The sequence below is a fragment of the Otolemur garnettii genome, unplaced genomic scaffold (genome assembly GCF_000181295.1).
Source record: "Otolemur garnettii isolate 467f Iridium unplaced genomic scaffold, OtoGar3 scaffold00012, whole genome shotgun sequence".
Lineage (NCBI taxonomy): Eukaryota > Metazoa > Chordata > Mammalia > Primates > Galagidae > Otolemur > Otolemur garnettii.
Window position 1 is genome coordinate 27723439 of NW_003852407.1, and position 6997 is coordinate 27730435.

Consider the following 6997-nt stretch of genomic DNA (forward strand, 5'->3'; position numbering starts at 1 on the left):
GTCCTCAAACTTTTTAAACAGGGGGCCAGTTCACTGTCCCTCAGACCGTTAGACTGAGGGCCCCGGGATGAGTTGGCTGCTAAGCAGGATGGGCAGCAGCGGCAAAAACACCCAGCGGGCGGGATAAATGTCCTAAGCGTGCTGCATGTGGCCCATGGGCTATAGTTTGAGGACGCCTGGCCTGGAGCCTCTGATTTTCCCAGTGTGATTCCTTCTAGCACCTGGATATGTTCTCTGAATGCTGATTTAGGTTTTATACAGAGGTTCCTTGATTGGCTAAGTCCTTGGCTGCTGGTGGTGAAGTCAATCTCCAGCACCTTGGGGAGTGGAGGGATTGGGAGGTGGCCGAAAGCTCCAACCTAATCACATGAGTGATCCTGTCTAGGGGTCCACCAAGAGTCATCTCATTAGCATAACCTCAGATCTGGTTGAAAGGGGCTTATTAGGAAAACCATTAAGTGTTCCTGTAACTCAGGAAATTCCATGGGTTTTAGAAGCCAGTAGAAGTTTCTAAAGACCAGTAGTGTTCAGGACCAAATATTTCACCGGAAAACCAAAGAACTACTTGATGATCCTTTGTTAAAGTATGGTCTTAGTAGGGCCAGAAGCATCAGAATCACCTGGGTGCCTAGAATCTGAGGGTGGCGTCTAAGAATCCATATTTGCAATAAGCTCCCCTAGTCAAAAAACATGACCCCTTGTCGTATCACAGCCTCCAATGCCAGATGCAGAAGGGAAGCCACACAGGGCCTGATGCCAAGGGCTGACACGTGCTGACTGCGCTGTGTGCCGGGCCGTGTGCGCACTTCCTGTTTATCATCTGGTTGCTTCTCTTCACTTGACAAAAGACCAGAGTCAACTCCATTTTACAGCTAATGTCTGAAGCTCAAAGCTCAGGAAGTTTTGAGCTGGCCTAAGCCCCTTCAGCTACTGAGGGGCGAGATTCCCAATCTCCGACATCTCTGCTTTTCTTTTAAACTGCTCTTGTGTGCTGCCTCCTGGCTGACTGCTTACAGGGCAGCTATTGTTTATGTAAGGTTTGGAATCATTACTGAAGCAATAGCCTCATTATATTTCATTATGGGAGACGAGCCACTGGACAGTGCTTTATTTATTATCATTGTAGTATCATGTAGACACACACAGATCTCTACCGGCAGACAGTGAAAGGGAAACACGCCCTCCAGCCTCTTACTACTAAAAATATTAAAAACGTGATTTATGAAGCAGCAACATTGTCGCCATAGAATCTCCAGTCCCATCCTAGACCAGTGTCCATCTGCATTTTAACAAGTTTATGAAAGTTTGAGAAGTTCTGCTAAGATCAGATTTTTTTTTTTTTTAGAGAGAGTCTCATTTTGTTGCCCTCGGTAGAGTGCTGTGGCATCATAGCTCACAGCAACCTCCAGCTCTTGGGCTTAGGCGATTCTCTTGCCTCAGCCTCCTGAGTAGCTGGGACTACCGGCCCCTGCCACAACGCCAGGCTAATTTTTGTTGCAGTTTGACCAGGGCCGGGTTCGAACCCACCACCCTCGGTATATGGGGCCTGCGCCCTACTCACTGAGCCACAGGTGCTGCCCTAGGATCAGCATTTTTGACTGCCTTCCATATATCACTTGCTGTGAGCCTCAACCCTTGAATCCATGGTTTGGAGCTATGGCTCTCAAATGTTGAATATAGAAAACTCACCTGGGGAACGTGTTGCCATTTGGATTCCCAGATCTCACCTTCAGATTCTAGAATTCCCAGGGATTTGCATGTCTAAAGGCACCCCAGGTGATTCTGATGCTTCTGGGCTTACTAAGACCACATTTGGACAAATGCTCATCAAATACTTCTTTGGTTTTCCAGTGAATACTACTGGTCTTTGGAAACTTTTATTGGCAGCAAGAGTAATCTCTCAAAGTCCAGGTCTTCTGCTAATAGCAAGAGTTATTTTGGATAACCCTGCTAGCAAAACTATTTTAATTTGGGAAAGTCCATGTAATAAATACCCATTTCTCCTCCTTCTCTACCTCTGTGTGTCTTGATTTTAGTTCTGGGACTTATGGCTTCCTGAGAATTACTTTGAACAGTTAATACCATAGAAAACATAAAAAGCCTATTGTCTTTTCTGGGAAGACGGAGTTAGTACACCCTTTGGGTGGTTTGGTGAGGCCAGGAGAATGCAGTGCGTGGGCTCTGGGAACCCTCCCAAATGTGCCTCCCAAAATCAATTCCTCAAGAGCTTAAATGACTGGACAGAGGTGGAAAATGCCTGTTAGGGTGGGAACTCATAGCATAGGATGAGAAAGAATTAGGATAGAAAGAAATAAAAGATTTATTTTACTTTCCCAGAGACAGGAAGGGGCATAGCACGAAAATGAAAGAAAGAAGTGCTAGCCTCAAGGATAAGGGGTTTGCTGTTTTTTTTCATTGGGATAAAGGGAAAAGAAAAAAAAGAATATTTACTGCTGCCAGCTGATAGCAGAAGGCAGGTGTGAAGCAGCTGGGTTTATTTTTTCTTTTTTCCCTTCTTTTCTCTGAGGCGAGCTTATCAGTCTCTTCGGAGTGTGGGAGTGTGGTCTGAGCTCATGCCCCTGCTGTCTGCTTGGGAGCCCTTCACTGTGCTGTTTAAACTCTCAAGAGTCACAGGTGGTTAATCTGAAAGACAACTAGTTAAGCCACAGGTGGTTAATCAAATAAAGGGGGCAGTTGAATGCTGTGATCTTTTTCTTCAAAGGGGCAATTGTGTGCTGTGAGTTTACTCTTTTTTCTTTTTGTTAGTTTATTTTTCTCTGTGAGATAGTTTATTAGCAAGGCTGTCTTTTATTTATTTTTTTTTTTTGCAGTTTTTGGCCGAGGCTGGGTTTGAACCCACCACCTCCTGTATATGGGTCCGGTGCCCTACTCCTTGAGCCACAGGTGCCGCCAAGGCTGTCTTTTAATACCCATATCCAAAAGTGACAGGGACTTGTAGGGACCTCTAACCGGTGGCCAGAAGACTTTCAGCTAAAACCATGAGATGTTCTAAGTGCTGGGAGGGCCGGCTGTGCTCAGTGGGTGTGGAGTGGGCCCTGTGCTGGCGGCTGGAGGAGGCCTAGGAAGGAAAAGGGGCTTCCCTTCCCTCATCTTGGGGAAGATGAGTTAATTAGGCTTTCTCACCTGAAGGCCCCAGGTGCTGGGTTATTTTGGATAACCCTGATTAAGCCGGCAGGTGCTATGTTATTTTTTTATTTTTTTTATTGTTGGGAATTCATTGAGGGTCTAATTTACTCAGTGCTTCATTCAGAGCCCTGCCCCTGTATAAGCCTCCGAGGTTTCCCACCTGCGTGGACTTCCCAAGGCTGACTGCCTATGGGGGGAGCTTCCTATGCTATGTTTGCCCCCCACAAGCTGAAGTCCGATATCCCCACGCTTGCTCGCTGGCTGCGGTGAGTTGAATAAAGGGCACATCAAAGCTACCTTTAGCTCCTTGGTTTTCATTAAGTCTATCTGAATCCTGTTTGGACCTCCTCAGTCTCAACCACTGGCACTACAGGCTGCACGACAAGTGGGGGAACTCAACATCCTTGGGGACCAGCAGGACAAGGGGTAGTCAAAGACCCAGGGGAACTTTGAGGAAGGAAAGGGGTCAGGAAGTCCCAGGTTTGAAGCAGAGGCGCAGAGAGGTAAGACTTGGAGGACAACCTGGCTGTGAACTGGCAGTGCAGAGAGCACAGCCTGGAGAGCCCAGGGTGTTGGAGACAAGCCAGCAGGAGGTGATGCAGGACACAGACCAGGAGGCAAAGGGGTGTCCTGTGGGGAGAGGGAAGCAAGCCCCCCTGAAAGAAGCAGACTGGAGGCGAGTGAGCACAGAGGGAAGGTGGGACAACCTGGCTCTAAAGTGGCCCACCAAGGACGGCCCAGGGAGGAGGCGTCCCCCTCCCCCAAGAAGAGCTAGTTTGGATTTGGAGCTGACACATCTGTAAAACCTGAACAGGACTGGTGAGGGGCGCGGGCTTGGGGGCCTGTAGTGCCTGCTCTGAAATGCCCCTGCGATCTGCTGTCCTGTCCCGAGCCTTGCGTATGCTGGACAGCAGAGCACACCGCCCGGCGAGGCAAGGCAGCTCCTCCCCACTGTGCGGCGGTGATGCGGAACAGAACGTGGCAGAGCCTTACCTGCAGCAAGGCAGGGCCCCGTCACTTTTCACAAAAATGTCCCCGGTCCTCAAGTCAGTGAAGGGCCAGCTGCATTTTCCCCCAGGCTCTCACTGAGATCTGAGCTGGGCGTGACAGGGCAGTCCCCTTCTGTGGCAGCCCCTACGCAGGTGCGGTGTCAGGTGAGTGTGGTCACACTTCCCTCCCTCTGGGCTGCTGGTCAGAGACTCTGCCCTGGAGTGGGGGCACAGGCTTAGGGACACAGAAAAGCAGGACAGCCAGCCCTTCACCAATGAGCTGGGAGTCACCCACTGAGCCTCTGTGTGGGAACCTGTGAGGGAGGAGACAGTCAACAGGAGGCTCCACCCGGCCATTGCCCAAGGGGCTCCCCGGGTAGCCTGCCAGGACCTGTCTAGGGGAACTGACCTCCCTGGAACTCCCAGGGCAACACCACAGGGCCTCAAGATCACCCCACTGAGCCCCTTAAGGGAGCATCTGGGGCAATGTGAGTTCAGGGCAACAGCAAAGTGCCCAAAGTCCATCTGCTGACCACCTGGTGTGAAGCCACCTAATTGGAGAGATCACTGTACCTCTTCAGGCTGCCCTGCCTTGCCACACCTGTTCTAGCTCGTGTGTCCCTGAGCTGCAACCAACGCCTCTGTCTGCTCCAGCTGTGGGAACAACAAAGAATCTAAGTGAGATTTTGTCCCCACTTGGTCCTAGGTGCCCCATCTGCACTCCAAAGTCTTCCTCTACAGAGCAGGATGATTTTTTTTTTTTTTTTTTTTTTTTGCTAACAGTTCAGTGGAGGCAAAAATAGTTTCCATTTATTGAGCACCTATTGTATGCCAGGTCCAGTAAGGAGTTTACTGTGCCCTCTCATTGGGTCTTCCAGAACCCCTCTAGGGGAGGGATCATGACTCCCAGCAGGTGGGGGCTGTTTGGTCGAGAGCTTGAGGCTGCCCGCACAGTCTCCTGGGCTCTAGAACCTTTTCCTTCCCTCCAAGCCCATCTCTTGTAGGGTCAACAGCCTCTGGGCTTTGAAGGACTGCTGCTGAGCAATTTTCCCTTCTGTTTGGGGCTCTCCTGCTTCTGGCTGCATGCGCTTCCTGCGCTTCCTGGAAAAATGTTCTGGACTCAGGCTTCCCTTGAAAGTCACTCTCTCCATACAAAAAAAGAAGCAGAGAAAGTGAGCCATTCACATTTGCATCTTGTTTTTATTTTGCAAATAAAAATGAAAATTGATTTCATGGGAGAAGGCAGCTGCCTTGGGAAAAATAAGATCTGGTTTAGACATAAAATGGTATGTAGGTTTCATCAGGGCCTTCCAGATATTCTCTCTGGAAGAACCTGAACAGGACGTGTGAGGGCTCCAACACTGGCAGTGTTTGACCCTTTCATTCCAGAAATATGACAAGTAGGGTTGGGGGCAGGCTTCTTCTTCTTCTTCTTCTTCTTTTTTAAAGCCAGAGCTTTTAAAAAGTAACTCATAGTGGGGGTCCTGGCGGAATGTGCCATCTATTCTCCACCTTCTGTGGCAGCCCCTATGCAGGTGCGGTGTCAAGTGAGTGTGGTCACACTTCCCTCCCTCTGGGCTGCTGGTCAGAGGCTCTTCCCTGGAGTGGGGGCCCAGGCTTGGGGACACAGACAAGTGGGACAGCCAGCCCCTCACCAACGAGCCGAGAGTCACCCACTGACTCCCCATTGGACCCACGGGGTTTTCTTTTTAGTCATATTTCATGATCAGCCCCACATGGGAGAAAACCCAAAGCTCCAGCATCCTTGAGAGGCCGTCCTGTGAGGCCAGCAGCATGTGGGAGGGGCCTGGGTGCCACCAGTGCCCCTGCGGGCTGCTTTAGGGTCAGGATCACTGTAGCCCAAACCACCTTTCTTTCTTTCTTTCTTTCTTTTTTATTGAATGGTACCTTTATTTCCTTTCCCACCCAAAGGTGTGTGATTCTTCTTGACTTTTCCTGCCTGTTCTTGGTGCTTTTTTGGGAAGATTCCTCCTGGTTGTTTCCAGGACACTTTGGAGTGTAGACAGCCCAGGATTGCCCCTGCTTGAGGAGGCAGTGCTTCCTATTCTGTCAAGGGCTACAGGTCACAACAGTAGCTTGATGGCTGCTGTGATAGGGGCAATTGAAGTGAGCTCAGGGAAGGAGTATTCAAGATGTAGTGGTGAGACCCTGGGACTAGCCCTTGGTTAGGGGCAGCAGAGGGGCTACTGAACACATGGGCTGACCCTGTTCCCCTCCTGCTCTGATTTCTAGTCTGTGCCTTTCCTTCAGAACCTACCAGCAGCTGAACACAAGGGAAGCTGGGTGCTGTGTTCAGCAGAGTGAGAACTGGGGGAGATGCTCTGCAGAGGATCAACCCAGAGTGGAAACAGAACAGCCCAGTGGGGCAAACTTTGGATCATTCTGATGGTTCTGGTGTTTATTTAGTGAATTCTGTAGGCCAGGTGCTGTGGCAGCTTCCCAGGGGTATGGTGGGGGATTGTCGTCGTACGCTCTAGAGTAGCAGTTAAGGACTATGGAGGTGCCTCTCAGCGCATCTGACGGGGCCTGTGCTCTGCTGGTGACATTTTGGAGGCTGAGGCATAGACAGTCTCAATGATCTCCCAGCCATTCTTTGCCACCCAACCACCTCCCTTAGAGCAAAACAATTTGCATTTCCTAGTCCCCCAATGGAAGGGACAGCAGCTAAGGAACACATACAGCTGTCAGGTGAAGAAAATTTCTGTTCTTTATAACACAGCGGAAAATCCACACATGCCCAGGGAGACACTGATCGGTGAAATGCTGGTGGACGTGAACACGGCCTAGTTAAACCTAACTGTGGGCGGTGCCTGAGGCTTAGAAGGGTAGGGCGCTGGCCC